The sequence below is a fragment of the Kogia breviceps genome, chromosome 14 (genome assembly GCF_026419965.1).
Source record: "Kogia breviceps isolate mKogBre1 chromosome 14, mKogBre1 haplotype 1, whole genome shotgun sequence".
Lineage (NCBI taxonomy): Eukaryota > Metazoa > Chordata > Mammalia > Artiodactyla > Physeteridae > Kogia > Kogia breviceps.
Window position 1 is genome coordinate 10,948,233 of NC_081323.1, and position 7,166 is coordinate 10,955,398.

General features: G+C 51.9%; 1 long non-coding RNA gene across 1 annotated transcript; it reads left to right on the plus strand.

Annotated features, from left to right (window-relative positions):
• Positions 1 to 3,169: 3,169 nt before the first annotated feature.
• On the plus strand, positions 3,170 to 6,317 carry LOC131740363 (uncharacterized). The gene is made up of 3 exons (XR_009330911.2): positions 3,170 to 3,255; positions 5,173 to 5,247; positions 6,255 to 6,317. It is a non-coding gene; the product is annotated as an uncharacterized lncRNA (long non-coding RNA).
• Positions 6,318 to 7,166: the final 849 nt, after the last annotated feature.

The window sequence follows — 7,166 nt, forward strand, 5'->3', positions numbered from 1 at the left end:
TGGGAAGAAAGCACCTGTCTCATCCATCAGAGGTCAAGATTAATATTGGTTAATACTTGTAAAGTGCTCGGAATGGTGCATGGCACATAATAGGTGCTCAAGAAATATCTAAGCTGTTATGATTTCAACCTTGCGATGGACAACAGGAAGCTAAGGGGGCAAAGTGAGTCATGTTTGCATCGCTGCTTCATCCCTTCCCAGCTCTGTGATCCTGGTTCAGTCTCATAACATAACTGGGTGTCAGTTTTCTTACCTGTTCAGGGAAGATGATCTTAGCACTCACCTCACCAGGGGATGGAGAGCTTCTATGTATGTGTAAGGTAGACAGAAAGCATTCACCTCACAGGTGAAGCAAGTGTCCAAAACATTGCTTTTTATTTTTTTCCCCCATATGTCCAGCAGGTTCCGTGTCTCCCAGAATATCTCTGATATTCTGGGTCCTGTGCTCTTCCTATCCTAAAAGACAGTGGCGGTTGGCTAGAGATGGAGCAAGGCCCCTTGGTGTCCAATATGAGTCCTGACAACAGCCTTCTGATGCAGGCATTACCAACCCATTTCACAGAGTTGGAAACTGAGGTCTGGAGAGGTAAACAGGCTGCCCGAGGCAAAAGGTTCACAAGCACCTGCTCCCCTGAGCTGCTCTTGATCTGAACTCCTGTGACAATCCCACCATTTCCTATGCCATCAGAGGCATAGGACCTTGACCTCTCTCATGCTCAGCGTCATGGTCCTGCCTCAGTATCCCCTGAGGCTGGCCCAGGGCTGGCCTCAGAAATGTTGGTTGTATCAGACAGAATCCACAAGCCCAAAGAGCTGCACTGTCCCTGAATTACCTCTCCGCATCCTCAGCCTGCTTCCTCATCGTCTGCCAGCCAGCTGGAAGGAAATTCAACATGGCCGCCACACCCCTAAATACTCCCCTCACTACCAGGGCAAGAAGCAGGTGACAAGCACAGGAAGTGCGGAGGAGGGGATAGAATGGGGTCTGGAGGCCCAGAGCCCCAAGTTCTCATGCCTTGGCTGTGTGACTTTGTACATGGCACTTCCTCTCCATGCTGAGCCTCAGTTTCCTCATCTGTAGAATGGGCACAATCATCATACTATCCACCTCTTCAGTTGATGCGAAGAATAGAGGAGCATGGGTACAGTGCTAGGCATGGGGCAGACGCTCAGAAAGTGACAACTGTCCCTGCTATGTGGGAGGGGCGGCTGAAGCCCTCTCCCCCCACCCCAGTCCAGCTCTTCACAGTCAGTGGTGAGCGCCTCATGAGACAGTATAGTGGTTAAGAGCATGAGCCCTGGGGTCAGCTGCCTGGGCTCAAATCCTGCCTCTGCCGCTTGTTAGCTGTGTGCTCCCAGACTTAAGTGACTTAATCTCTCTGGACCTTAGTTTCCTCATCCATGAAGTAGATGTAATAATAGCCCCCACCTCTTTGAATTGTTGTGATGATCAAGTGAATTCACAAATGTAAAGGCTAGGATCCTGCCAGGCACATGATGAGGGCTCATAGAAGTGTTTGCTGCTCTTCACAGATCGAGGGGGAGAGGGGACCTGGGGGCCTCTGCACCATTTACAAGAAATTCAGGGCCAGGGATGGAATGGGGTAGCTGCAGAAGAATCCCAATTGGAACTGCGGAGAATTTCAGAAAGCAAGGTGACCATATGGAGGAAAGGGCTTTGCACAGGTCCCACGTGGCCCCGGGAAAGGCTGCTGCACATCTGTCCTCTCCTGGGAGCCCAGCGGAGCGCTCGGGTGTCTCCGTAACAGGGAAGCTCCATCTTTCCAGTCACTCAGCCTGAAACCTTGGCGTCATCCCTGATTTCTTGATTTCTGCCACATCTGGCCCAGCAGTGTGTCCTGTCCACCTTTAGAACAGATCTAGAATATGAGGCCATGGACTTCCCCCCACGTCCCTGCCTCTGATAGCCGCCCCTGGGCCTGGTCACCATCATCTTTTGCCCGGACCATTGCAGTCTCCTCCTCTCTGGTTGTCACCCTTCCCCCCGAGGCCCTGACAGTCCCTTCTCCACACATAGTCAGGGGGATTCTTTCAGAACCAAGGTCAGACGATGCTGACCTGCTCAGGACCCTCCGTGGCTCCCAGCTACCCCAGATAAAAGCCTGAGTTCTTCCTACAATGTGCAAGGCTCTGCACTGTCTGCCCCCCACCACAGCCTCCCACGCTGCCCCGGCCACACTGGCTTCCTCATCATCCTCACACATGCCAGGCACGATCCAGTCTCAGGGCCTTTGCACTTGCTGTTTCCTCTGCCGGGAATGCTCTTCCTTCACGTAGCCCCATTGCCCAATCCCTCATCTCTTTCAAGTCTGTCCTCAAATATTTGCTCAGCGAGGCCTCCTCTGGCCCTGCTCCCGTGTTTAGGTCTGTTCCTCTCTGTGGTGCTCCATCCCCCTTCCCTGGTTTATTTTTCTTCTTAGAACCTATTGCTAGGGAGACACGTCTGAAATACAATATATTTAATTTACCTATTAATGTGTATCCCCCCGTCCACCCCTATCCCCAAAATGTCAGCAGGAGGAGCAGGTTTGCTTGCTGAGGTCCGGACACTGCTCCAGGGACTCGGGACCCAGCAGAACGAAACACTGAGCCCCTGACTTCTTCTTCTTCTTCTTTTTTTTTTTTTTTAAATAAATTTATTTATTTATTTTTGGCTGCGTTGGGTCTTCGTTGCTGCGCATGGGCTTTCTCAAGTTGCGGTGAGCAGGGTCTACTCTTCGTTGTGGTGCGCGGGCTTCTCATTGCGGTGGCTTCTCTTGTTGCGGAGCACAGGTCAGGTGCGTGGGCTTCAGTAGTTGTGGCGCACGGAGCCCCTGACTTCTTGACACTTCAGCCTCAGGGATCTGAATGCCAGCACTGCCACAAACGGAGCAGGAGCCTTGGAACCAGGGAGTGCACCGCTCCCCAGCCTCAGTTTCCCCATCTGTGAATGGGACGACGATCCCTCCCTCCCAAGAGGCCATTGTGAGGCTCAGAGAGCAAATGTCTCGGAAGCGCCCGGCACCCAGTGGGCCCTCAATCAGAGCTTGGTCCTCCCCTGTCCAGCCCCGGGGCTGGCTGTCCCCCAGGGGACTGTGCTGGGAGCTTTATTTTTAACTGTGGTTCCCGCAGGCTAGGCAGCAGCTCTGAAGGCCGCGGGAAGACCACAGGACGAGCAACATCCCGGCTCTTGACGCCAGGAGACCACGGCGTGGAAACATCAGGGGAGGACGCCCTGTGTTCACGGTCTGCCCGGTAACCCTTTATGCGAAATTATGTCATGTCACCCGATGCTGTTTATAAACTTAGCGCTGACCTTTCCCAAGCAGGGTGCTGGGAGAAGGGGCTACATCCCCGTCTCCCCACTGCTCCACCTCCCTGAGGAGCTGTTGGCGGCCCCTCCCGTTCACCCACATTTACACAGAGCAAAGGTGGGGGGCTGGCCTCTGGCCAGACTTTGCCCGTTTATTTCAACACCTCCGAGTGCTCGCAGCTGACCAGCCCTGGGTATTTTTAAACCCTGGCCTGGGCCAACCTCTTTGTCACATTCTGGTTGGGGCTTGGACTGAGTGCATGCCCCACTTAGGGGAGCTGAGGGTTTGGGATTCGTCTGACAACAAACATATAACCAAATTCCAGGACCTATGCGCTTACTGTGTGCCAGGCCCTGTAGCAGGAATGGAAGCCCCAGGGGACCTAACTCACAGAGTCTGTCCTCCAGGTGGCCTCAGTCTTGTGGGGACACTGTGACAAGTGCTAGCATGGAGGCTAAGATAGAAATTACAACTCGACTATCTACAGGGCCAGCAGGTTGTGTAAATGAATGAAGCGGGCCTGGTGGGAGGTGACAGTGAGAGGTGGGGACTGCGGTGAACTGGCAAGCTCCTGCCTGTCTGGAGGGCGCCCCCTCAGCTCTGACCTCTGTTGTCATGTGGGAATCAGGCCCGGGGTGCCCAGAGCTTCAGAATTTTCAAGCGAAGCTGCAAATCCATGTTTACGTGGAGTTTCATGCAAAAATCTCATGACTTTGAAAGGTTGGCAACGAATTTAAAAAAAAAATGTTAAAAACATTCCGAGAGCCAAATGAAACCCATTTGTAGGCTGGACTCAGCCCACAGAGTCAAGTTGATCAGGGCAAACAGTCTGTGCTTTTTGATGCAAACAGATGCATTATAAAATGTTCACCACATATGGGCTGAGCACCTACTGTGGGCTCCTTGTACTATTCTAGACCCCAGGGAAAGAGCAGGAAACAAGATGCACCATGTCCCTGTCCTCATGTTTGCTTATGTTCATTCAGTGGTGTGCTGAGCTGGCTGGCACTGCTGGCTGGCGAATTCTGCAAGCTGCTTTCTACACAGCCATCACAAAAATTTTTAAATTATTTGAACTTACAATTAAATAAATTATAATACAAATAAAAGTAACAACTACTCAGAACTCATCACTTTCTAATTAATGTACTGTTTCATATTTCTTGAGGTTATTGACATCTATTGTATGAGATTGCATCATACACCGCCCTCTGCGGTGGACATAGCACCTGATGGCATGACACCAAATACGTCTTCTCAACTCCACGTTCAGTGAAGTCATGCTGGGAGCTTGAAATCAGCCACCACGGGAGTGTTTATGCCCCAGATATCGGCAAATGTAAACAGCAGAGCTCCCCGCTTGCCGAGAGACTGTCACACAGTTAGCAGCAAACTAGATTAAAACAAATATACGGATAATACGCAATATGTCAGATAGCAACAATTACAATGAAGGAAAATAAAGTCGGTGGAGGGATAGGTGGTGACGGAGGGGAGTATTTTCTATGGGCAGGTCATGGAAGTCTTCTCTGAGGAGATGATATTTGAGCAGAGACCCGAACGGAGTGACAGAATGAAACAGACAGATCTCTTTGGTTCCGGCAAAGGGAGGAGCAAATCTCTGCCTAGGGACAGGAACAAGCTTTCTCGTTCAGGAACAGGGAGAAGGCAGGTGTTGCAGAAAGAGAGTGAGGGAGGGAAAAGGGGTAGAGATGGGGTTGAGGAGGCAGGCAAAGGTCAGATCATACAAGGTCTTACAGGCCATGGGGACCATAGGGAGTTTTATTCTAAGAGGGAAGGGGCGTTTTAGAGGGTTCTGAGCAGGGGTGTGACCTGACTTAATTTATCTCTTACAAAGGCACCTCCTACTGTGATGGAGTAAAGCTGGGAAGCCAGGAGACTAGGGAGGAGACCACTGTCACAGTCCAAGCAGGTGAGGATGGTGGCCGCCAGCACCATGGTGGTGGCTACAAAGGTGGCACAAGAATATGGATCCAGGAGGTATCTATCTGGCCGCTGAGTTGACGGGACTTCTGATGGATGGGATGTATTGGGGTGAAGCAACAGGGTATCAAATATGGCTTCTAGGCATTGTCCTGAATATCTGGGTGACAGGTGGCACCGTTTACTGAGAAGAGAAGACTAGTGGGAAGGGCTGGGCTTTTAGGAGGGGAAATGGGAGATTCTGAGGTTCTGTTTTGTGACACTTGAGGGGTCTGTGTCAGACCCACGTGGAGGTATCCACTCGCTAGTTGGACATCGGAGTCTTGCCAGTTGGAGGACAAGGTAGTTCCGGAAGCAGTGTGTCTCTGTTGCTGTGGCAACTCCCAGCCAGGGGGACAAACACTGCTGGGGGGTTGGGAGGGGGGTTTCTGGGAAGGCCTCACAGTGAAAGAGTTGTGAAGGACAGGCAGAAGCATCTGGCAGGTGGAGAATGGGGGAATCGCATCCCAGGGGGAGGGCACAGCAGGGGCAAAGGCCCGGAAGCAGGAAAAGCATAGCCTTTTTGGAGGATGGTGTGGGAGGGGGCCCAGGTGTGGGAGAGAGGCTAGAAAGGCAGAAGGGCAGATCTCTCAAAGGGCTGCTTCTTTCAGCCGAAGGAGGCTGCAGTGCACCCTCAGGGCACAGGGTGAAGCGTGTAAGCAGGTTCAGGCCACAAAGAGCACCTTAGGAAGGAAAGACTGCACCTACTCTGGCCTGAGGTTGCACAGGTCAGGTGGAGGTTCCCCTGCCCTGCCCTCTCCTCCCCACTGGGCCCCCCAGCACCCTGCCCTCAGTGTACACAGCAAAACGCCCCTCTAAATCAGCCTGGAACATTTGCCAACCAGCCAGTTTCTTGGAGATATTTTGCCTACTAACCAGGAAAACAAAATAACCCTGAGGGGAGGGAGGAAGGTCAAAGGAATATTCTGGAACCTTTGGTTTCTGGATTCCCATCAGGTGGAAGAGCCAGGAGGTCACTTCCCCAGACTGAGGGATGCCTGAAGTGAACATGGCACGGCAGGGACTTGGGTGTTTACAGGAACTTCTGTAACCAATCTCAGGTATAGGCGTGGGGGAAATGGGGGTCTGGGTTCAAAGGCAGGTTTTTCTGCCACATATTTGCAGTGTGATCTTAGGCAGGTCTTATCTTTCTGAGTCTAGGTTTCCTTATCCGTGCAAAGGGATAATAGTGGCACCTGTAATCGTGTCACTCACCAGTCTCCTGGAATTGCTGGGGGATGAAATGAGATAAAACAGGATCAATAATTTAACCCAGTGCCCAGCTCATGGCAAACTCCCAGTCAATGTCAGCTGTCAGTCATTATTTGCAAAGTTATGAATTACTGAGCACTTTCTGTATGCCAGGCTTTGAGCAGTTCACACTGTCTCATTTAAGCCCCATTCCCTCCCTGTGATTGAGGATTATTATTGACTCCGTATTACAGACAGGGAAACTAAGCCTCAGAGAGTTGACCTGGCTTTCCCAAGGTAAGCTGTCTTAGGGGACACAGCTGGGATTTGAACCTGCATCTGACCTCATAACCCATTTCTATACTCATTCTGTATTCATTCTGGGTTCTGCCTCCTGTGAATCAAATCAGGCTCCAGAATTCTGGTAAACAATAATCCACGTGACCCCCAGTATCCCTCCACTCCAGTAGGGACCCCTGCCTTTCCTGGAGCCAGCCAGCTCAGGCTGCACCCTGGGCCTGGGGTGTGGACTGGACATGGATGATAGCTGCCCCACGGCAGTGCAGGACGGGGAGGAGCAGAGCCATCCTAGGCCAGCTGCGGCCTTCCTCTTGAATCAAGAGTCCAGCTGGGCACCCATGTCCCATCAATAAACGTGCCCCAAAATAGCTCTCTGGG